Source organism: Jaculus jaculus, chromosome 7 (genome assembly GCF_020740685.1).
Source record: "Jaculus jaculus isolate mJacJac1 chromosome 7, mJacJac1.mat.Y.cur, whole genome shotgun sequence".
NCBI lineage: Eukaryota > Metazoa > Chordata > Mammalia > Rodentia > Dipodidae > Jaculus > Jaculus jaculus.
In genome coordinates, this window is record NC_059108.1 from 5,246,805 (window position 1) to 5,272,970 (window position 26,166).

Here is a 26,166-nt window from a genome sequence, read left to right on the forward strand (position 1 = left end):
CCCTCTCATTTATTATTCCCCAAGGAGGCAGCAGATAGAGAAGCTGGCTGGAAGACTAAGTGAGTGGTCAGGAGCTGCGATCTTATCTCTTCCCCAGTACGCGTTGGTACCCGGTGTCTGACGTGTTCTATACATCTTTCTGGTGCCAACCTCATTAAACAAATGTGGCTTGATGTATAGCTCTCAAGAAATGAAATTCCACGCAACAGATTTGTTCTTGCCCCTTGGGTAGTGCTCTGGCCCTTCACATATTCCACATCCACCCCCCGCCGCCTCTCTCTTTCCCTCTCTTTCTGAATCCCTTACTTCCAAAGTCAGCCGCTCCATTTACGTGTTTCCTAGTTTCAGAGGCTTTCATTTGACTGAGTTTTATACTCACTGTGAATGTTCTCTTGTAAGGAGACCACATTGAGGTCTCCTAAATTATTCACAAGAAGCCATCAGCAGTATGGAAAGTGGTATATATTTTGTAAAATGTGGTGAAACATGTTTACTTTGAGAAACCTCACATGTAGTAGGGCTTTAAACACACACCCGCCTCCTCTCAAACATGTGATGACTTTGTTTGCAGGTTCTCACGAGAGATGCCGTTTATGAGGGACCTAAACTCTCTCAGAGGATATGGGCATGTTAGACATTTGCAGTATTCTTTTGAGACAGGGTCATACTGTATAGTACAGGCTGGCCTGGAACTCATGATCCTCCTTCCTTAGCCTCCTCAGTGCTGGAATTGTAGGCACACATCACCACATCTGGCTGATTTCATTTGTTTGTATTAATTAATTTATTTTTACTTTTGCAGAAATTTAAGAATCACCCAGAGTTTACTTAAAACCATCTTAGGGATTTAAAGAAATAAATGTTACCGCTAAAAGCAACCAGTCACTGACACAATTAGACATGATGTCACCACCAGCATTTTGCTTCTTTATATATTTCTTGTTTTTAATGAATTTATTTATTTATTTGAGAGAGACACATAGAGAGAATAAGAAAAAGGTGCACACACACACACACACACACACACACACATATATGGAGAGAGAGAGAGAGAGAGAGAGAGAGAGAGAGAGAGAGGGCACCAGGCCCTCTAACCACTGCAAATGAGCTCCAGACACCTATGCCTATGCTACCTTAACTGCTAAACCATCTCTCTGGCCCTGTATTTCTTTGCAATCACTTTCTGAGCTCAGGCTAACACTCCACTGTGACACTGAGTTTATTATGTCACAGGTGATTATGTTACGAATGCAGCATACATGTTGTCTTATTTAAGGGAAATTTGTTCTGAAAAGCACAACCTGATATACGAGGACATAATCTCTGTGCTTCTGCAGAATTAAAGATGAGAGAGAGAGAGAGAGAGAGAGAGAGAGAGAGAGAGAGAGAGAGATAGAGGAGGAGGAGTAAAGAGACTTCCTCCTTCCTTTAATTTTATTTTAAGCACGACCAGGTAATTTTCCGTGCCTTCCACTTCTCACTTATTAATTGGCAGTTTATTAAAGTAATTTTTAAAAAGTTAATGCCATTGTCATTTCTCCATGACAGTTCCAAGAGAACCAAGTGTTAGGACAGATGACAGGGGAGCCAAGGAAGTGTCTGGCCAGGAGGGGGAGGTCCTGGCCTGAGCACTCTCAGCGCAGAGCATGGAGGGCGACGGGTCACCACATTCACAGAGGTGAGGGCTTGGCTGAGAAATGGAAATGTCCCTCCCCAGTCAGTCTTTGGCATCCCTTTCCTCCCTTTTCCCTTCCCTCTTCCCAACTATCTTGTCCCTTCTTGTGGGAGGTGGTAGAATGGAAGACTTTTTTATTACAAATTTATTAATTTCTGACAATGCCATTTTTTCTGACAATTCAATGTGTGAATCCCCATGATTCTAGAAAGCCCATTTATCCAGGCTAATACAAGTGAATACATAAGTGGCTCTTTCCTTGTTGATTATAATATTTCTATTAGAATCATTTTTACAAGCCATCCAAAAAAAAAAAATAAATAATGCTTTCATAAGGAACAGACAGCTACACCTTGGATGGGCGTCCTAGAATACCTTGGCAAAAGTGCCCAAGTAGCAGGAGTTTCCTAGTCTTGTGTTCTATATACATCTGTTAAATTACTCTGAGATCTCATTAAATAAAGCTAATGTACTTGTAAAACAGTAGGGAGAGACAGTTTATCATTGTAACTGTTAGAGAGAGCCATTCGGGTAGGGAGGGTGCCAAGAAACTAGGTATATGCTGGTCAGTGTAGATGTTTCGAAGTCATAAATCTTGGCTCCTTCCTGCCTAGTTATTGTGTATTTCTTTACAGGAGAGATTGATTGTAGCGGCTGGAGATGAATTTGCCCATAGTCTCTTTCTTCTTCTTCTTTCTTTCTTTTTTTTTTTTTATACTCCTGATGTTTCACCAAGGTGATAATACTTTTTCTCCCTCTTGCAATCATTTGTTTCAGATTAAAAGCAAGAAATGGCAGAGAGAAACACAGGAGGGTCGGCCTCTGTGGTGGCGCTCACAGGCGGGCATGAAGATGTATAGCGTCCCACACGGAGGAGGCTGTCGCCGGCCCCTCAGGATTGACAACAAACTCACCTGAAGGAGAAACAGGGGCGCTTCCAGCACCAGATACCTGGGGGCACGCTGACATGTCCTCACGGAGGTACTTGCGAGCAGATGGCAAAAGGGGGATTAATTTGAAAACACTGAAACATCGTGTATGTTCAAAACCATGACAATTGTGGTTTTATTGTCTCCACTCACAGAAATGTGTGTGAGGATCATCTTGTGGCCCGAATGTGGAGAAAAGGTACTTTTCATGAATATATATGGATGCTGAATTTATAAGGATCAATATAGTCACCAAATGTTGTACAACATGTCAGGATATCATAAAATGCAGGCGGTTCTACATAAAATACCAGCTTAATCTTGGAGATTTTTAAAGCCTCATTAAAATGTGGATGATGCCCCTGCATGGAGAGGCAGCCTTCAAAAGGTTGACATGGCACATCTTCAGGGCAGGGTCGGAGCAGCCCCTTCTCAATGCCGGATGCCACACGGGTGGGTGGCCGTGGGTGGCGGTCAGCGGCACAGGCTGGGGACCGCTGTCCTCTGGGGGAGTGGCACCGTGAGAATGGGGTGGAGTGATGGCCTGTAATGTACTTGGAGTTCCTCAGGCTTCTCCCTACAGCGTGGCAGATTGAGAGAAGCCCTAGCAGACTGGTCGCATCCTGCTGCCATGGGCACATTGGTGGGGGTATCACTGTTCAGTTTCAGGCTGGCACCCCTGCAGCATTATGAAGGCCGTAAGAGATCGCCGTAGGGTGCGTCAGAGGTGACAGGGGATCACAGGTGCTCCCCGAGGAGGGGGCAGTCGCTCACCGCCTTGCACTTTCTCTGTCCCCTGCACCCTGAGGCAAAGGCATCCACTGTTTACTCAAAGACAGCAGGCCTTCAGCCGTCTGCCTTGTTTTTCTCATACAAGCCATCACACTGACGTGGCTATCTTTTGTAGAACTGGGGACAAGTCAGAGGTCCCCTGTGAGAGGTCTGGGTGGTTCAGGCTTGCTAGATTGTATTTTTTTTTTTTTTTCTGGAGAAACTTTGAAAGTCAAGCGAATACTTCTCACCCTGACCTTTCTGCAACACTGGCCCACATCCACCGCTTGTCAGCAGCACAAGGTGGCCCAGAGTCATCCGTCACTGCCAACCGTCCTTCTACCGCCGTTCCCACTAGTCCCATTACGGGGATCAGGAGAGAGCAGAGCCCCAAGTAGGAAGGATCATTAAACTTGAGGCTCTCAGGTAACACAGGTAGGCCAGGTGGCCTGTTGTTATTTATAATAAAGGAAAGCACAGCAGAAGAGCCTGGTGGCCCAGGAGGCCGGCAGAGGACGCTTGAGCTGTGTCACCGCTGAAGGACAGTTAAAAGTGGACTCTCCCCTCACTGTAAGCAAAGAGGATTTATTGAACATCTGTTCTGTACATGGCTGGGAAGATTGATTAATTTAATTGCGCACACTTTGCTTAAGTAACATTTGAATACTTAATGTCAAGTTTGAAGGATATCACAGCTTCTGTCTGCACACCTTCTCCTTAAAGTTGCAGAGGTGGCTGGGGAAGGGGACGGAGTGCGGCTGTCGCCGGCACACAGCCCGACCTGGTTCTTCTGAGGGCCTGCAGGAGATGCCAGGGGGAAACGCTGCCTCTTTTCGTCAGAGCAACTAGTTACTCTACACATCTCCCCCTTGTGATAAATCATTAATGTAATGAGGTTGGATTCTCTTCACTGAGTGGTGGTAATTTTCCCTCTGGTATCAACTATAGAGACAGTTGAGCATATTATATATTTCTATACCCTTTAACATAATACCGTAATCGTAGGAAAGTACCAGATGAGTTAAAGCTGTAATAATTTATAGCAGGTTAGACTTAGGCAGTGTATTAGAAGGAAGTCCTAAAGTTCTACAGGAAGCCAGCCTTTAAAGGGCCCTCACCTCAGCAGCACGTGTGTGTGTGTGTGTGTGTGTGTGTGTGTGTGTGTGATCTGTTATTTTTGCCTACCTTTTATTTATTTAAAGAAATATTAGCATGTATATAGTCATGATGAGTTTCATAATGACATTTTTAACCAAGTGCACCCCGGGTCCTCCGACCACATCCCCCTCTCTCTCTTCATCTCGGATATCAGTCTACCCGATGCCTAGAGAGAAAGAGACCTCAGACATTGGGCTTTGTCATGAATGAGCTTCTGTATCCCACGTGCTGACAGTGGAACTTCTAGACCTTACATTAAACAGCAGTGTAAGTGCTGGGGAGAAGGCTTAGTGGTTAAGGCACTTGCCTGTGGAGCCTAAAGACCCAGGTTCGATTCCCCAGTACCCATGTACAGCCAAAGTGGCACACGGCGTGTGTATCTGGAGTTCGTTTGCAGTGTTGCAGTGGCTGGAAAACCTGTGCACCCATTCACGCTCTCTCTCTTTGCAAATAAATAAATAAATAAATACAGTGTTTTAAAAAACCTAATGGCATTAATGTGTGCCTTCAAGACTTGCTTTCCACCTTAAAGTTTTTGAACATCTTGTTTTTCCTCTTTTTGCCGTACTAGAGATGAAACCCCAACCCTGCGTGCGCTGGGCGAGTGCCGTGCCTCTGAGCCTCGTCCTTCCTGCTCAGCCCCTAGTGGGTGGATTCGGGGCGAGAGCTTTAACCCTTTCCTAGCACACCACTGGTGGACTTTAGGCAAGTATTCTCCCATACATCTGCAACTCCAACCCCAAACTTGTTCACACATTTAAAATGAAGAACAGAATTGCACCCCAATTTTCACAGACACATCTGTTATGGGGATAGGTGAGCCCAGGAAGTACCTGGAAAAAAAAAAAACATGATCATGAAGGACTTTTATCTATATAACAGTAAAAATGTGACTACCAATATTTCATCTTGTTAGGAAATCCGATTATTTAGTGATTTGTTAATTTATTCACACTCATTTATTCATTCAGCCACCATTGCCTGGGCGTTCAGTTCTCTCTAAAGCAGTATAGTTTGTCGGAAGCGTCCTTCGGGGGTTTGATATCAAAGGGATGTTCAGCCTAGCTGTGTAATGACGGTTCTTGGAAAAAGGAGAAGGTGAGGCAGGAGTGCGTCATGAGAAGAGATGATTCAGTCACATCAACCAAAGAGTGACACCAGCCTTGTATTTCCTGTGGCCAGCAATGTGGCTGCTATGACCAATGTGACCACAGGAAAGTTCTTACCACTGGGAAGGCTGGGACATAGAAGGCTGTGCTAGTGATTTACAGTGAAAAAGGAAAGAATGGAAGGAAGGAAGGAAGGAAAAGGGAGTGAAGAAGGGAAGGGGGAAGAGAGAGGAAGGAAGGAAGAAACCTAGAACCCCAAAGGGCCAGGAAGGGCTTTACCAACTGATTGAGATCTGGGTACCAGAGAGTTCGTAATAGGCCAGGGACATGTTGCAAGGAACCCTTCAAGCCCAGTGACTCTGAGCGAAGGATAATCTCCATACACATCTGATTGAAGTCAGGTGTGGCGTGGCTGGTTTCTTTGAGGGATACCCATCGGCCCCTGTTCTGACCGCACACAATACTATCCCACACTGGGCTGAGACTGTCAAGGCCAGAGCCAGGTGCCTGGGCTCTGCGTATCCTTCTCCATCAGTCATACTGCAGGGAGCAGACAATTAATTCCGGAGCAAAATTGAAAGTCAGAGGCAGAGTCTGAAAGAACAGAATGACAATAATAAAGTGCCCCAGCCTCACATTAATCTCCCTCACTTCAGGCCTGTCACAGCCGGCCTGGCTGTGACTAATGCCAAGCTTTGCATACAGTGGTCACAGACACCAGCAGCATGCTCCCTTTATAGCACCCGCGATGTGCTTTGTTGGGTTTTTGACTCCTGTGGAATCGCTGAAAAAACATAGCTGCTGGTCATAGGTAAGGGGACAGAGTTCCTTCATCATGTGCACAGTGATGGATGCCTGGACGTTACACCTGCTGTGAGAGCAATGGAAGCCTCTCTCCTATCTCTCCTCCCCTCTCCTCTCCTCTCCTCTCCTCTCCTCTCCTCTCCTCTCCTCTCCTCTCCTCTCCTCTCCTCTCCTCCACTCTCTTCCCCTACCCTCTCCTCTCTTCCCTCTCTTCCTCTGTCCTCTGCCTTCTTCTCCGTTTCTAGTTAAGTGCTTCATCATGGAAATATACCCATAGTCTGAATGAACGCAACTTCACACATTTGCTGTGTGTTTTCTTACGGTACTGGGGATGGATCCAGGGCCTTGGCTTGCTAGACAACTGCTTTGCCACTGAGCTGTGTCCTCAGCTTTTTTTCTATCTCAACTCTCATCCCTCAGCCCATCCCGGATATTCAATGCTCATGATCTTTCTCAATTCTTTCACCTCTTCTTTCTGCATCCCTCCCTCCCCAACCTTTCCCCCCAGGAGCCAATCTTACCCAACCTCTGTCTGCAGAGGGCACATGGGAGGAGTAATTTCAAATGTTGTTGGTGTGTAGGCTTCAGGTTGGGGGCACACCTACAGCTGTGTCTGCCACCACTGGTTGGGACTGCCTCCTGCTTCCCTGGAGCTCTGAAAACATTCAAATAGGAAGCGATGGTGTGTGGACCCAAGGCACCCCACATGGCCAAGAACCCAGCAGACTACAGTGCCTTTCTGGAGCCCAGAGAGGTGCATGGCCCAGTGGTGAGCTGGGCGAAGGCAGTGACGTGGGGTGATGACAGGGTTGTCCTATCGGTACACACTAGGCAAAGTTAGTTATCTCCCTGATGAGGAGTCATTCCTCCCTGGCTCAGCTGACCTTTTCTAAGTAAAAGAACGGGAAATTGAAGAAGGAGGCATCAGGGTAGATTGCAGATGGTTTCCCTCCAAACGTTGTACAAAATCTCTCATCACTGGGGTAAAGAGAGACATTTATATTAATGTACAGTTGTTTAGAGATGGAAAATGTGGGTTTAATGATCGTTCCCTCCCTCCCACCCTTCCTTTCTTTTGCTGTGTAGCCCAGGAGATCCTCCAACTTATGGTTCTCCTTCAGCCTCCCAAGTACTGGGGATGCAGATGGGTGTTACACTCCCACTCCTGACTTACAGTCATTTCTTAGACACTGAACTGCATTTCTCCAGCAGTCATCCCACTGGACATAAGGGGAATGGTACAAACCACTCAACTGAGAAGTGAAAGGATGTCTGGGTTACCAGGATGAAAGTATCCAGAGACATGATTAAGGGAACGTTGAAGGGCATCGCCCAGACAAGAGGCTGTTTCCGAAAGCCATGGGCTTGTTCACCCCACACAGTCAACAAGTATCAACAGAGGAGAACACCCGGAACTCCACAGCACCCTGGCAGGCCACCTTCTCAGACTGGCCCGGTGTGTGGATGATGCATAGTGTCTGCCCAGAGCCACCGCCGAGGAGTCATCCGGTGGGATTAATGGCATGTGCTTCCATTCCCAGAGGAGAATGCGCAAGGCTGTGTTTACATTCCCCAACCAATATAATTCACTTCTCCACATCCCCATCACCAAAACAACTTGTTCATGGCTGTCACAGAAATGTGGACAAACACGCTGAAACGTGCTGGTTAATGTGAGACTTCTCAGAGCTTTTAATTTGCCATGACATCTGAGAATGGACATTGTCACCACAGCTTCTCCAGACTTTTCTCAAAAAGAGCTACCTTCTTGACACCTATCCTGGCTTCATGCTATCTATACTCTAGGATGGCATTCCAAAAAGAAAAAAAAAATCATTGAAATCAAAAAAGAGTGGAGGACAGTATGATTTAGAGTGTTACTCAGAAGACATGAGTCTTGCTACTGGGGAAACCACTCTCGCCCTCTTGACCCCTGTTCTTTTTTTTTTTTTTAAAAAAAAGTTTATTATTTATTTATTTATTTGAGAGAGGAAGAGACAGAGAGAGAGAGAATGGGCGCTCCAGGGCCTCCAGCCACTGCAAACGAACTCTAGACACGTGCACCTCCTTGTGCATCTGGCTTAAGTGGGTCCTGGGGAATTGAACCAGGTCCTGAGGCTTCGCAGGCAAATGCCTTAACCGCCTTAACTGCTAAACCATTTTCCCAGCCCACCTCTGTTCTTTTTAAATTAGTGTCTTTCCATTCCGTCGGTGATTTCCTATCCGTATCCTTGTTCTCTCCCACCTCCCTCCCGTTCTGCCTGTGTGCTTTCCTTTCTACAGTGAAGACGTTGGACAACCCAGCAGCTGGCTCACTAAGGAGAGAGACACCATTTCCTTGCTGGAGCCAGGCACTCACTCACGCCACCATGAGGTCATACCTTATACAGCCAGTAGTCCATTAATGTTGCAAAAGATGTTGATGGACTTGAGGGAATTGTGCAGCATTGATTTTGTTGTCATCTTTTTGCACAAGCAGTAAGTAGGCTAACATTTTAGGTGCAGAGTAATTATTCCCGAAAAGCAAGACATCAAAAATAAAGTTTATAATTAGCAAGTCAACATTTTGACAGGAGCTCTGTGCAGGTCCTGGGGACATCCTGGAGTTGCTGAAAAGGTTAAAGATGAGTGGTCCGTGCAGGCAGGAGGGAGACACAGGGGTGGCACAGTCCAGCTTCGTGTGGCGGGGTGCACACATTCCGGGTTGACTCCTACCCAGTAAGACCTCATGGAGGAGCTTCTAGAGGCTTCTTGCTACCAGTCCCTTCCTTTCATGCTATGAGCCTTCTGAGGAGACTATGTTGGTGGAATGGACTCAGTCAGCAAATGTGGTTCATCCACCTTTCATTCCTTTCTGAGTCAGTAGGGTGGGCATATAGGCACACCCCATCAGTGCAGGCGCTTGGGGAGGAAACTGCATGTAATTATATATATTATAGAGTATGCCTTTTGGGTGTTTGACTGAGCCCAAATCCAAAGGCATTACCTGGACTTTGGTTAAAGAATATAATGGCTTTGTATTGTGGGGTGTCCCCATGATAGTGGGGCTCAGGGTGGAAGATAGCTGGTATGGTTGTACCTGTGGACTCTGGGTGGCGATGGCCTTTGTGTCCTGAGGAGACCACGGGGTCTAGTCTCTGGACGGCTGTCTTGGCTTCCCTGCTTGTGCTGTGAACTTGGGCGTCCTCAGAGAGGGGTGCGGAAGGGTCACGTGACCCACCGAGTGACTTGCACAGTGTCCAAACCCAGTTCTTAGATGCCGACATCCCCCCGCCCAAGGCAATTGCTTGGGGATTACAGTTCACACTACATACACGAGGATTTCATGTCCACCGATTCCTCCACCAATGGCAGGAAACATTGCATGTACTAAACACACTCGCAGCTTTTCCTTGTCACTGTTTCCTAAATGATACACTGTAACACCGAGGCCCGTGACGTTCACAATGTGTTAGGTATTGTAAGCCACTGAGAGATGCTTAAAACCCTACACTAGCATGTCTGTGTGTTGCTGCAAATGCAGTGCAACTTGATGCTGGGAGCTTGAGCACCTTTAAATTTTGGTATTAGTTGGGGAGGGTCCTGGAGCCAATCCCCCATGGGGACCTAGGGGCAATTGCATTTGCTTTTCCCAGGCACTTTTTGGCTTTTGTACCCTGTGCCTTTCTTCTGTGTTGGTAACAGATCTATGCCGTGTTTGGCCTCCTTCCAGTCCAAGGGAAGGAAAACATGCACAGGAAAGGCAGCTCCTTGCTACTTGATTCCCTGCATGGGGCAAACACTCACGTACTGTCTTGCTAAGAGGAAAACTCATTCTGAGAACTCGCTTCCTCACCTGCGTCCTGTGTTTCCAGAATCAGCTCAGAATCTCCGCTCTTTGGCCGACTCTTCCTGTTGCTCCGAGGAAAACTGGCTGTAAGTGACGTTCTCCTCAAGGAAGAGCTGAAAGGGGTCAGCCTGGGCAGGCAGCTTCACACTGGGCTGCTTCCAATGGTGGCAGGGTGCAGGAACTCAGGGTGTGGCCTTGGCATCAACATGGTCCCGTGCTGCCTCTGCCTCCATCCATCTCTGGGCCTCTGGGCCTCTCCTTCCTCTGCCTCCAAGGGTGCTCTCATCCTCTGTACCTGTTCTTCATGCATTTCACTTTTTTTTGTTTTGTTTTTTTGAGGTAGGGTCTAGCTCTAGTCCAGGCTGACCTGGAATTCACTATGTAGTCTCAGGGTGGCCTCAAGGTCACAGCAATCCTCTTGCTTCTGCTTCCCAAGTGCTGGGATTAAAGGTGTGTGTCACCATGTCTTTCTTTTTTTAAAATTTTAATTAACTTTTTCTAAGTGTACAAAATGATGGGCTTCTTTATGACATTTTCATGTGTGTATGACATTGTACTTTACTCCTGTGCACCCCATTTCTTTTCCATGTCCCTCCTCCCTGTCCACTGAACTCCTTTTCTCTCCCCAAATGGTACTTCTTTAGCCTCCACGTCATGTGTGTGCACACTTGTATGCTTAAATGAGGGTTATGCATACGAACATGAGATATTCGGACATTTTCCCTCCCATTATTTTGCTGTGGTCATCTGTGCGTAATACTGTACTAACTATAATAGCCAAGACAGGCAGTCAGCTTAGATGCCCAGTGACATAATGAATGGATAAAGAAACAGTGCTCTATATGCACAACAAAGTTCCTAGTCAGCCCTAAAGAATGACCAACATGCTATTTGCAAGAAAATGGGTACAACTAGAGAGCCTCTTAGTGAGTAGGCCAGAGTCAGAAAACCAACCCCCCGCTTCCTCAGCTCAGACCTTCTCTTCTGTTCTCCAGACTTAGCCTCACAGCAACTAGTCTCACTGTCCTTGATGTCCTTGTCCCTCATCATCCTCTTTTGCCCAACCCAACAGAGCAGGGAAGGATGCATCCCATCCCCAGAGTCACCGTTGGACTCCCCTCAGATGCCATAGAAACGATGCCTCCTGCCAGAGAGCTTAGCTCAGTTATTTCCTGTTCTGCTTTTCCATCCTCTCCTTTCTCTTCTTTTTATGTGAGGAATGGTCTCACGTAGCCCAGGCTGGCTTCAAACTCAGCTCAACACAGTAACACAAATATCTGTAACCTCAGAGCATCTACAGTGAGATGGGAGGCAGAGAAAGGAGAATGTTCCAGAAGCTTGCAGGCCAGCTGGCCTGGCAAATGCAGTGAACAATGAGACACTGCCTCAAAGAGGGGGTAGTTGGGCGTAGGCACAGAGTTGTCCCTCAGCTCTGTGGCTGTGGCACAGCACACGGGTGTGCATGCGCACGCACACGTGCACACACACACACACACACAGAGTAATTGATGCATGTAAGATGGATGCTGGCTGAAGTTGAGTTTCTCCTAGGCCTGACTGGGAGACATGGGCCTGATAGAACTCCTTTTGATCTTTTGCACAACTTGACCTTGGGTTTTTGTTTTGGGGACTTGAGGACTAGGCTTGCAATCCTTTTGTGCATCCTGACTATCCCAGGAAGGCTTTGAGAAAAGATTGGCCCAGCAGCTTCCCAGCAGCCTCTCTGTGCGAGCCCTTTCCCAGACATCTTCCTGGGCCATGGAAAATCAAGCCAGGACATTCGAAACAAGACACCTCACAGTTATTCTTCTCCCCTTTGGAAAAGAAAACAAACCCAAAACAACAACAAAACCTCCCACATCACTCTCCCTTTGTGCCACCACAAACATTGCGACGGTTTTGGCGGGAAGGGGAAGTTATTTTGTGTATGTGTGAACTAGCATTTTGATAGACAGGATAAGTTGCAATCCAATTCTAAACTATAGATTTTCAAGCAGATTGATGCAACGAATTGTTAGCAAATAGCAGTTTGCAATTTGATGCTAATTAGACATAAGGCAAATATGTGCCATGACAAATTAGCAGCGAACCATACTGCAGAGGATTAGCGAGAGCTGGCACAGCTTGCCCAGCTCCGCACACCTCCCCAGCACCCCATCAGGGCCTCAGCCAGCCCTCGCCTCCCCGTGAACACGGGGCTGTGGAGGGGTCCAGGGGCATCCCAGGTCGGCTCTTGCCTTCACTCTCACCCGAGTCCACTGACGGCCCTGACAGCTTCAGAAGGTTCTAGAAGGCTCAGAGGACATACATCTATCTGTAATAAAAATATAAAGTAATTGTAGAAAGTTTAGTATAGGCAAGTAAAAACAAAAAAAGAAGAGAAAGTAGAAGTGAACCCAATGATAGTCATCATTAGTAATTTGTATTCATTCATGGATTTTTTTTGCTTATATATGCATATAGTTTGATATGTAATATATTACATAATATAACTGCATGTGCATTGTATTTGTAATTAATTGTTCAAACAAATGAAGGCTTACACACTTACTCCTGTAGCCTTCTTCTCACTTACTTTTACACAATAGCTGTCTTCCATGTTTTTCTAAGCAGTCACCCTGTCTCCAGCTCCTGAATACTTAGATTATATGTCAGTTTCTTTCCTCTTAGCCCCAGGCTGGCCTCGAACACACAGCAGTCCATCTACCTCTTCTTCCTCCCAAGGGCTGGGACTAAAGGTGTGCCGCACCCCATGTCAATTTCTGTAATGCTCTGCAACACCAGGCACACCTGAGAATTCACTTGGGCACACACGTGACTTTCTCTAGGGAGAGATTCCTGGGAGAAAAGTGGTGAAGTCAGTGCCGAAAGTTTGCCTGAACTTTTCTCTGCCTGCAGAACACCCATTTCTGCTTCCTTGACCAATGGTGGCTGCTCCTTTAAATCTCTGCCAATTAGATATGCCCATGCCTGTACACATGTGTCTTTGCTTCTCAGTGCTTAGCTGGGGTGCTCTTCAGCCTTCTTGGGTGGGCCTGAGGTTCTTATGCCCTCTGTGATTAATTGCTAGAAAGAGAAGTCATATTCCAAATTCGCTTGCTAAATGTTTCTATCTCTTCCAGAGACTTTCTGGACTCTAGAGACCATGCTGCTGGTCTGGCTGTGTGAAGAGAATGAACCAGTACATTGCCGCCTACACTGGAACACTGGCAGGCTCTTCAAGAGCAGCCTGCTTTCAATGTCCCCAGGAAGGGGACCAGAAGCTCCTTGTCCCGTTCTTATCATCGGGACTTCTTGGATGAGCATCCCTGGCCTAAGAACCCTTCTCCACCACTGCAACTGTTCCTCTGGGAGACGAGGGGCCCATCTTGGAGCCAAGGGTCTGAGGGACCTCTTCTTCACTATTATGGAAAGAAGAACAGAAATGCATGGCCTAAGCCCTGGGGATACCACAATCTTGTCGTGCCACTGGAGACCCGGTTCTGATCTCGGGTCTTGGGAGCTTGAGAAATCCCTTGAAGTTTCTCAGAGACTCTGTTTCCTCATTTGCAAATGATACAGGAGAGGCATCGACAGTGCCCAGCCAGTGTTAACAATCAGCGGTGCTACATGGGAGGGGTGTGGCCTGTGGGCATGAGCAGCGCAGATGTGTGAGGCATGTTGGCAATACCAGATCTTCTCCAGGCACCGCTGGAAGTTTTATGGGTGGGGAGATCTCATAATTGGCAGCCACGGCTTGGAGGCTTTGCTGTTCTGTGCGTGTGTGATGATGTGAGTCTGTGTCTTCTGTACTACACACATGGGCAAGCATGATTCCATATGTGGACAAGTGCTCAGCTCTTTAGAAGAACCACATTTTATTTGTGTATCTGACTAACACATAATTAGCATTAATTAGCCCTTTAAAGGTGTACATTGGCTGTAAATTTGACATCCAACCTAATGCAATTATTATTTTCATCAAAAGAACCCACTCATCATAAGACTTTGTGAAATCCCTTTACAATTTATTATGGTGTCAAATAAAAAGCTTCACAGTGATTACTGAGGTAAAAGAACATTAATCATGGCGTGGCATCTTTATATCTGAGTCCATAGACTTAATATATGTATGCATATATGTGTGCACATGTGTTTGTATGCCTACATCTGGAATTCTGTTGTAATCCCTGCTGATATTGGTCATTCTGGGTATATTGTTGGCTATATTTTATAATTGATCATCCCTTTCTTTATTTTATTTACCTAGAAAAGAACTAATTTTTTTAGTGTTTATTACTTCACTACCTCACTAAATTCTGTTATGACTTCTAAAAGATTTACAGGTAATTTTTTAATGTTCAAAACAGCTTGTTTATTTTTAAAATGTTTTCTTTCCTTAACAAAATTTTTGGAGTAACTTTAGCTGTCTAGGATACTTGGGAACATAATACAGAGAGGATCCCCATACTTCTTACTCTGTTACACTACCATAATATCTGCAAATAATGACCTTTTCTACCTTCTTCATGTTGGAACTTATATTTGTGTTTCTTTCACTTGTCTTGTTGCTTTGGATAGAACTTTTAGCAAAAGGTCAAGTAATACTGGTGATGATGAGCAGCCTTGTGAAAATGTTTCTTTTAAAGGCGTGATGCTAATTTTTTTATGTAGTAATAAACTAGAGAGAACGAAAATTCATCAACTCATAAGGCCATACTCTACATTCTATCTGAATTCTGCTGAACCTTTAAGGAAGAATTAAAATCTATACTTCTCCATCTATTGCCAACAAGCCAGATCTACAGGAGATACTGAAAGGAACCTGTCAGAGCAAAGAGAAGGATTAATGTATCCACAAAGATGCAGGGTAAAGACAAAAGCTGCTGGTATGATTGTTAAGGCATCCAGCACTAATAAAACGTCAACTGCTACCTGGTATTAGAATCAATACACAACTTTCAACAATTACCCAGAATAGTAACAGTCTCGCTTCCCTAATCAGACACAGAGTAGCTGGGCATGGTGGCACATGCCTTTAATCCCGGCACTTGGGAGGCAGAGGTAGGAGGATCATGGAGACTTTGAGGCCATCCTGAGACTCCATAGTGAATTCCAGGTCAGCCTGAGCTAGAATGAGACCCTACCTTGAAAAACCAAAAAAAAAAAAAAAAAAAAAAAAAGAGTAGGAGGTTGCATTAGAAAATAGCTCCATTGCTTTGCTCTCTCCCAGAAGTCCACCTCACCACCAAAGACAGACACTATCTTAGGGTAAAAGGATGAAAAAAGAATGTAACTCAAGGAAATGGAACCAGGAAACGATCAGGCATCACTATTCTAATATCTGATAAAATGTACAAAATTAGCAAAAAGAGGTGAAGAAGCCCACTTAAGGGAACAAGTGGATGTGGATGTCACAGTTCTGAACAGATATGAGCCAAACACTCAGGCACCTGATTTAACAAAACAGACGCATTATAAGGTCATAAATTAACCCCAACACAATAATAGAGGGTGATTTCAATACCCCAATATCAAAAATAGACAGATCATCTTGACAAAAACTAAATGGAGAAACAATGGAGTTGAATAGCATTGTAAATCAAATGGCCCTAACAGATATTTATAGAATATTCTACCAAAAATACTATAGAACACACAGTTCAAAAGTTTATGGAACTTTATCTAAAATAGATCACATTAGGACACAAAGCAAGTCTCAACAAATATATAAAAATTGAGATAGTTTATTGCACTCTGTCTGACCACAATGGAATAAAGCTAGACATTAATAGCCAGAAAAATTACAGAAAACACACAAACTCATGGAGATTAAACACTACACTTCTGAATGATGAATGGGTCATTGAAGAAATCAAGAAGAAAATCAAAAATTTCAGAATTGAATGAAAACTAGAACACAGCTTGTCAAAATTCATGGGATGCCATGAAGACAGTCCTAGAAGGAAGTTTATAGTTCTAACTGTCTGCATTTAAAAATGAGAAAGATCTCAAATACATGGCTTAATGATTCACATTAGGGTCTTGGATAAACAAGAACAAACCAAACCTCCAAATAATAGATGGGAAGAAATAATTAAGACCAGGGCGGCAATTAATGAATTGAAGTTAAAGAGAAGAAAGTACCAATGAAACAAAGAGCTGGTTCCTTGTGCAAATAAACATGATTGAAAAATCCTTAGCTAATTCCACCAAAAGAAAGTGGAGACCCAAATTAATAAAACAGATAAAAGGGAGATTAAAATAGATACCAACAAAATTCAGAAACTCATAAGGATGTACTTAAAAATCAATATTCTACCAAATGGGATAATCTGAAAGAAATGGATGTATTTCTAGATATAATGAGTGACAAGTGGTTGGAGAGAAGTTCTTCATTTTTAAAAAGTATTTTATTTTTATTTATTTATGAGAGAGAGAGAGAGAGAGAGAAAGAGAGAGAGAAAGAGAGAGAGAGATACAGAAATAAGCAGGGAGAGAGAGAGAGAAAAAAAAATGGGTGTACCAGGGCCTCCAGCCACTGTAAACAAACTTCAGATGCATGTGTCCCCTTGTGGCTTATGTGGGTCCTGGGGAATCGAAGTTGGATCCTTTGACTATGCAGGCAAGTGCCTTAATGGCTAAGCCATTTTTTCCAGCCCAAGTTCTTCATTTTTAATCAAGTAAAAGACTTAGCATTTTATGCATCAAAAAAATCAGAACTGTTTGTCAGGTTTCATCAGATGTCTTTCCCCAGGTATGGGTAATACTATATTTCCTGTGCCATATTGGATATCCTGTATTATGTTTGTATTACACTTCCTAATGTTGACTCAACAACTCAGTAATGTTTTATTTATTTATTTACTCATTTAAGATGAGATTGTGTTTGTAGCCCAAGCCATTATAGAATTAACTATGGAGCCCAGGCTGGGCTCTAACCTGTTGTCCTCTTGCCTCACCCTCCTGAGTGCTAGACTTACAAGGATGAGCCACTGTGTCAAGTTGCTAAGTTCACTATAGTTCTGGATATAAAATGTTGAAACCTATTTGATAGGAAGACTAGAAATACCAGCCATGTGTAAGCAGAAGCATCTGAAATGTTTTTTCAACCATGAGCAAGGTAGTTGACTGATTCCGATTTTGTGTGAGGCAGTGACATGTGGGTGCAGTGGGAGGCGACACGGACAAATGAGCTGAGGCTGGGGACAGAGCCCCTTGCACCCTGCGCCAATGACTTCAGGTCCAGAAATGTACATGGAGAATGTGTGAAGCCAGGAGAAGAAGAGATTCCCAGGATTCAAGATGTTCATGAAGAGAATCTCTCTAGAGTGATGTAAGAAACTGTGGCCAGAGCCCAAAGAAATATCCAGATTTCTAGACTCATGGGAAGGAGATAAAGAGCTTTGAGGTCAGAGAGACAGGAAAAAAAAAAACAAAAGAGAGTAGCAGGAGGGAAATTGGAAGGAAGAGGAGCTTAGTGAGAGAAGCTGTGGTCAGTGGTGGTCATGTGAGTTGGGAAATAGATTTGGGGCTGACTATTTGCAGATGATAGTGGAGTGGATTTAGGGTGGATTAAAATAAATCAAAATATTAAGTGGAAAAGACTGGGGAGACGGCTCAGAGGTTAAATGCACTTGCTTGCAAAACCTACTGGCCTAGGTTCAATTCCCCAGCCACCTACGTAAAGCTAAACAGGCTTATTTGCAGCTGCAAGAGACCCTGGCACATGCATTCACAGACATACAAATAAAGAAATAATATTTCAAAAAGAGATAGTGGAAGAGAGGAGACACTATGGATCTCCTATCACAATTGTTTATTAACATTATCATTAGTTTTTCATACCCCCAGATTGGTGACATGTGGTCCAGAAGTTGCATGAAATAACTCAGCCATAGGAAAACATTACGTGGCTATGGATGCGCACACAATTATGGGAGCAAAACCAATGAAGTGGAAAAACAGCAGGAAGCAACTCAGGAAAACCACATTGTTAATTTCTGTCTTAAGCCCTCTGGGGGAATTCTCCACACAGTTTTGAAGATGATCAATAATGAGTGTTGCCATGAATTTATTTTCCTTGCAAATCTTTATTTAAACAGGATGTAATAGGCTATATCCTGCCAGTCCTCCAGGCCGCCTGGGCCGCTAGGAGGGCCTGGGGTTTGGCGAGTTGGCTGTGACCACAGAGAAACTTTCTGCAGCCCACGTAGGTGGATCTCTGGCTGCCGTGAGGTGGCAACGATGGTATCGTGACCAGCCGCAGCATCTTGTAGGAACATCATTCGTCACTAGTGAGAATTAACTAGGCATGTTTGTGAGTGATTTACATAAAGCACATCATAATGTATGATGCAACCCTATTGTTATAGCATTTTAACTTCCTTGATGTCCATTGATAAGGAGCAAGCGTTGACATTTACATCTGGAAGCCTTGAAGAATTCAGAGAAGGCCCTCTGGGCAGACAGAAGGATGTGTTACTGGGGTATTTTGTTATGACAGATGCTTCCTCAGAATGTACACTTACGATAGCGCCATCCACCCGAACTTCATTTTCAACGCTTATGCCTTGCCTAGAACGAATGGGGGAAGCTGTGAATTCGTGGACGTGTTATGTTTTTGCTTCTATCCACTCTCCCTTCACAAAGTGCTTAGAAAGCAGCTTCCGAAGAAGAGATTTCTAGTCTTCCCATGCAACCAACAGAGACCTCTTTCCTACTACTTTTCATTCTTGGAGACTCTTTGACCCTACCATGAGGTAGTGCAGCTCAGGTTTCACATTGCCTCAGCTATCTGGAGTGCTAGCAAGACTGTCCCCAGAATCATTCGCTGTAATTGAGATAGGATATGGCAACCTAAACTAAGGACGAGCTCCTTGCAGCTTCAGGCATAAATGATTCCCACGTAACTCTATCATTGATCATCCTTCCATTATCTGCTGGCTCTGTTGAGCTGCTATCTGATATGGGGACGTTCTCTCTCTCTCTCTCTCTCTCTCTCTCTCTCTCTCTCTCTCTCTCTCTCGCACACACACACACACACACACACACACACACACACACACACATCTGGCCCGTGAATTATTGAGTTTGTTCGTGTTTTCAAGGAACCAAGTTTGGTTCTGTTTCAGTTCAGAGAGCGAGTTTTGGTTACTCTCAACACTTCATGGGTTGTTGCACATGTGTCTATTTTCTTCTGTCTGTCTTTAGTTAGATGTTTTCGTTCTTTTTTTTTTTTTCTAGTTTCTTAAGGTAAAAACTTACATTCCTAATTTCAGATATTTATTTATTTTCCATACCAGCATTTGATGTTATAAATTACCTTCTGGTTACCACTTTACTTGTAATCCATACATTTCAATAAGCTGTTAATACAGTTCGAAATATTTTCTCTTTCACTCAGTCTTGAATATTTTCTAATTTCTCATAACATTTATTTAATTTTTGCTTACTTATTAAAAGGTTATACCCTTTCATTCCCTTTCCCCTGTTTCTGTTTCTCAGGGGCCCACCCCTTTGGGGTTATGGGATTTACTATGGGGTCACTAAGGCATAAGTCATCACAATAGGATAGTGGGAGGACCGTACCCCTGGATATTCCCACCCACTCTGTGGCTCTTACTGTCTTTCCACCCCATCTTCCACAATGTTTCCCGAGCCATGGACCCTGTTAGTAGTCTAATTTAGTGCTGAGATCTTTGTAGCCTCTATATTTCTGCTTTGATAGGTTGTGCTTGATCGCATGTCTGCCACCATCACCCTGGAGCGGGTCGTTAGGTCAGCAGTAAGAGCAGTGTTTATGATGTTGCATCTACTGCAAGTTGCCCCTGGCAGATGTGGAAGAGGAGGCAAGTCTCGTGGTGGGCAGTCGGTTATCTTTTTGCCTTATCAGTGGGCTTCAGCTCTCCTTTGTTTTCTCTGCCATCTGTAAAATAAAGCAGATTCTCCAACCAAGAGTGAGCAGCTCCGCTTAAAGGGGGTGTTAAGTTATTTGAGAGATATTGTTGATGTGCAAGTCCACTCTTCTCCAGAGAGCCGCAGGGGTTCTCTCTGAAGTACAAGTTTTCTGACAATGAGGATCTGATTTGGTTTCTGGTACCAGATATAAGATCTCTCTCTCTCATTGAGAGGGTCTCACGTCCAGCCAGAGAACAGTTGGTTAACTGCAGAGACTGTGCCACTATTGTACAAGTATGTGCTTCTTGCCCAGTTGGTTGATTTCACAGTCTGCACGGTCCCCGATTTGTTCATGCTTCATTTAACTTTTAACCCAGGGGCTGGAGAGAGGCTCATCAGTTAAGGCGTTTGTTTGACAAGCTTCATTACTCACCTTCAATTCCCCAACCCCCACATGAAGCCAGATGTAAAAAATGTCACATATGTCTGCAGTTCATTTGCAGTGGCTAGATACCCTGGCATGCCCATTCTCTCTCTCTCTCTCTCTCTCTGCTTAAAAATAATACATGAAATATAACTTTTAATTTTGGTCTCTAAATATAAAGTGTGGTTCTTTGAGACACAGTAAAGATGACACTAATATGTATTTAAAATCCAATCTGAAAATCTCTGCTTTCTAATTGGAGTACTTAGGCCATTTATAATTAATGTGGTCATGTTCAAATTTACCATCTTTAAAATTGTTTTCTATCAGTTCCATCTGTTTTTCCATTTTCCCTCTTTTAATTTTTAGCTATAGTATTTAAACATATTTTATGATTTCATTGCATCTCATTGGGCTTACTAGCTATAACTCGTAGCTATAGACTAGAGACTGTTTTAGGTTTTATAGTATATGTCTGCAATCCATCACAATATGCCTTCAATATTACACAATTCGTATTATAACCACTTCTTCTCTCTTTCTAGTCTTTTTTCTATTGTCATTATATGTTTCACTCATAATGTTTTCCAGATGCTATAAATAATTATTTTGTTCAGCATCAGTTACCTTCTAAAAGATTTATAAAATGAGAAAAAATGCATATACTATGTGTTTATCTTATCATTCCATTCATCAGCATTTTGTGTGGATTTCAACATCTATTTGGTGCCCTTTGTATTTATTGCAGCAGAGCAAGTAATGAGATCTTTCTGTATTTTGTATGTCTTTATTTCAACTTCAGGTGTTAAAGATACTTTTTGCTGGGCATAGGGCTATAAGTTGCTTTCTATCTTTTCCATGTATATTATCAATGTGTTCATAATACATGTATTATAATGATGTATATTATTGTATTTTGAGCATACAGCACCCTTCTCCCTCTTTTAACCCTTTCTCTCCTACGAGTGCCCTTTGGTCTCCTAGACAGTTGTACTTCTTCTCTCATGACCTATAGACATATATGAAGTCAGCAATATCTATATGTAATTTGATGTATCTATAGAAGCACAGGAACCACAAGAGTTAGAAAACATATCCTATTCATGTATAGTAAAATCGGAATGAGAGAAGCGTTGCATGGGCTCTTCCCTTCACACTCTGTGCGTGGATTTGGCTGGGTAATTTCCCCATGCAAACGTAAATAGCACAAGCTGGAGGACTGAGGAGAACCCCTGCGGCCCTCAGAGCCCTGCATGCTGAAATAGCCCCCTCTCTGTCCTTCCCCATGAATTTTGGCTTGCTTGGTCCTCCGGAAATCAGGTGAGCTGGCTCCTTAACTCATAACATATGAATCATTCCACACATTATTCTACCCATTTTTCTATATGTAACGCATTTGATTGTTTTTAAGGTTCTTTATCATTGGTTTAAGAAATTTGACTTGTATTCTACCAAAGTGCTCCTCATGTTTCTGTTTTAGATGGTATTGTGTGCTTATTTCCTTTTGGCTGTTGTTACTGTTAGCATAAATTTATTACACAACATGGCATAACTTTTATTTTTTTCCTTGGAAGGGTCTCACTCTAGCTAAGGCCAACCTGGAATTCACTATGTAGTCTCAGAATGTCCTCAAACTCATGGCGATCCTCCTGCCTCTGCCTTCTGAGTGCTGGGATCAAAGGTGTGTGCCACCACACCTGGCTCATGACATTTTTTATTTATTTTTTCTTTCTGAGATTAAAGACGTGCACCTCCATGTCTGGCCCATTATGACATTTTTAAAATATGGATAGCATATACTTTGTTGATGCAGCTTATATTTACATTTTCTTGAATTTATTTAATGGGTGAGTTTAATTTTTCTCAGATTGGCAAAGTCTAAGATGTTTTATTGTCAGATATTTCTACATTAGTTGCTTTGACATGGCTAGGACAAAATACCTGATCAGAACCAGTGTGAAGAAGGAAAGGGTTCAGTTTAAGCTCACAGCTTTAAGAGAAAGGGCGCCTTGGCAGGAGAGGTGTGGCAGGCCTGCCTGTCACGGTGGAGGAGGCGTGGCCAGCCTAAAGCAGGAAGCCTGTGTCACATCCTCACACCAGCAGGGAAATCGTAGCAAGAAGGTGTAAATGAAGCCAGAAGAACTGGGCTAGAAAAGCCCAAGGCCCTCCCCAGCAAGGGCTCTCCTTCTAAAGGTTCTACACCCTTCCCTAATGGAGCCCGCCATTTAGGGATCAAGGACTCAAACACAAGGCAACGGGGGATATTTTATACTTGTGCTCACACAGTTTTCCTGCCCCTTTTTGTCTTGAGACTCTAATCCCAGTGAATTTAGTCTTTTCCCATATGTCAATGTTTAATTTTGTCAGTGTTTTTATTTTTCTGTTTTATTTTTAACAAAGACCCTGTTTTTCTTATTTTTATCCACTTTAACCATATCTTGTCTACTTCCCATCTCAAACATTGCCCTCTTTTTTTTTTCATCTTTACATGTTCAATTTGGATCTATAAAAAATATTTCCCATGCCTTTCCTGAACATACTTATCCATACTTTTGCCTTCTCAAACACGTGGACTATGTTCATAATAGCTATTTTAATATCCCCATATTAACTTTGCTAGAAAGCTCAAGAAGTCCACAGCTTAAACAGCCTCAATGCTGATCTGTCTACCCAGTGCTTCGTGCACTGTCCATCTTCCCTGATGCCATAGTTGCCAAGTTGGGTCATTTCTAGCTATCGATGACCCTTGGCTATTCTTATACAAGATTTTTTGGTGTCTTTCCTGACTGGGTGATTTCCTCACACAAATGTGCTAGTTAGCACAGCTAAAGAATTCAGGAAAACCATCTTTGGGTCCTTAGAACTCTGTGTGCAGAAGGATGTCCTGCTGTGCTCTTCTCTGAGAATTTAGGATTGCCTGGTCCTCCTGAAATTAGAATTGTCTCCTTAACTCATGGAGCAATGTTTGATCTCCCCTTCCTAGTTGCGTGGCCTGGAAACTCCAGCAAATAATTCTAGGATGCTGTGGCCGGCAACTCATTTGTTTTTACACTCTTGGAGATTACTGCCCTGAGCTGCTGTCTGTCCAGAGTCTGAAATCCATGGTGCATACATGCTTTCCTTTACTTGTTTTCTTTCAGTTCTTAAGGTGAGATGGTAAACTCTTCCCATTGCTTCATTGTTATCGTAGGAGGGGAGCTTCCTTGGGTTTTAAGTATTCTTTCAGTAGTTACAGGATTCTAGTTGAGAACTATTGTATTCTGACTCTCCAGTTTATCTTATTTTTTTCCCTTCTACTGGGCTTATGTTTTATAATTCAAATTCAAATGTAGTTTAAATATTAGTTATCCATTATTTGATCTAAACATTTAAAGTGGCAAAATTATATCTATTGCAGATGCATAACACAGTATTTTGAAGTACCGTGGGAAGTAGCCAAGTAGCACTAACTGATACACGCGTCCCCTCACACACTTCTACACGCCACGTGATGAGAGTGGTGACTATGAAAAGACTCTGAAATTTGCCAGGAGCTTTTTCTGCGTCTTTTGGGATGATCATCTGGATTCTGTGCCTTCTTCTTTTCACAGAGCAGGGCACCCTTCCTCACGTGTGGGAAGTCTCTGATCATCTTTGTGTTTCTGCAGAGTCGGTTTTATTCTCTCCTTCTTCATTTTTATTTTATTTATTTGAGTCTTTTACCTATTTTTCTTAAAGTAACCAAAAGCTTGTCAATTTTGCATATTTTTCAGTAAACAAATTCAGTTCATTAATATTTTTATTTTTTCTAATGTCTATTTTATTCACATTTTTTGTCCATGTCTAAGAATTGCAGGAGAAATAAATGAATCTGTCTTGGGTATTTTTAAAATAGTTTATGAATTATTATCAGGCATTATCTCTTCAAATATCCTTCGTATTCCTTTCTTCCCTTTGCTCATCTCTTTCAATTGCCTGTGCATTAAATATTTTCCCTTTTCCCATATTCTCCTTATATATTCTCCTATGATTTTTCTTCTATGTGCTATGTGTGTGTGTGTCTGTGTGTCTCTGTGCATGCGTATGTGTGTATGTCTCTGTGTGTCTGTGTGTTTTGTCCAGGTTCCTTATTTTCTCTTTCGCTACATCTAATTCACTACTGAATAATTTTACTGAGAACCAACCCAATATTAGGTGTTAAACTTTTTCAAACCTAGGATTTATATTTTAGTTTTTTAAAGTGTTTAGTTCTCACTTGAGTGTGATGGCATCTGCTTATAATCTCAGTTCATGGGAGGCTGAGCAGGAAGACCAGAAGTCCAAGGTCGTCCTCAGCTACATAGTGAATCTGAGGCAGCCTGGGTCACATAAGACCATATATATTTGAAACACTGGAGTGTATTTAGTTGTTTTGAGAGAATTTGCATTTGTCCGTTTCCCAAAATGTGCTGCTCATGGGTGTGACCCACAAGGGAGGACACGGTCAGCACGGGTGCAGGGAGAGGCCAGACGACCTCCTCTCGAGATGGTGGACGTGGGTAGCAGGGTCTGGGTTTGTCTGCTGGTTTCGGCCTTGCTTTGGTCCAGTCTTTCCTTGCTGTGGACCCCGGTCTTCCCTTTTGGGATGGGAACGTGTATTGCCTGCCAGCCTATGTGGGAAGTGCGGGACTTGTGCTTGGGCTTTACAGGGATCACAGCTAAGAGACCACCTTGAGTCTCAGGTGACACGTTAGACTTCTGGCTAGTGTTGGAACTATTAAAGAATAGAAGGATTTTTGAGGTAGAACTGAACATATCTGGAGTTATGAGATGGCTGAAACCCATGAAGATGAGGGGTAGGTAGAAAGTTGTGATATTTTGGGGTTTCAGGATGACAAGATGTGAACTTGTAATAGTTTACATTGATTGTCAATTTGAGAAGACCTATGTGGGATTATGAGGATTAGGTCAGCCTATGTGCACGTCTGTGAGGAATTATTAATGAACATTCATTATTGGTGTGGTAACTGTGGGTGGCACCTTTCCACGGCCTGGGGTGCTGGACTCTATAGGAAGGAAGGAAGGTGTTTTCAACAACTTTAATCTCTCTGCTCCCTCACTGTGCTGAGTGTCACCAGCTGCCTAAAACTGCTACCATCCATTCCCCACCACGACTGACTGTAACCTGGAACTGTAAACTGAAATAAATCCTTCCTCCATTAACCCAATTTTTGTCAGGTATTTTGTCCTAACAGCAAGAAGTTGACCTATACACCGCCCAGCCATCCAGCCAGCCAGCATCGTGGGTTATGCTCCAGGCACTATGAGAGACATCAAGGAATGTGTCAGAAAACAGAAGGAACAAGAGGCTGTGGGACGTGAGGGCAGCTGAGGAGCTTGTGCATGCAAGTCCCTGGGTGGAGAACAAGGGCAGGTGTCAGCGGCCCTGGGTGGTGGCTCACGCCTTTAATCCCAGCACTCGGGCAAAGGGAGACAGAGGTAGGAGGATTGCCATGAGATTAAAGCTACCCTGAGACTACAGAATTAATTCCAGGTCAGTCTGGGCTATAGTGAGACCCTACATCGAAAAACAAAAAACAAAACAACAACAACAAAAGAGTGGATGCCAG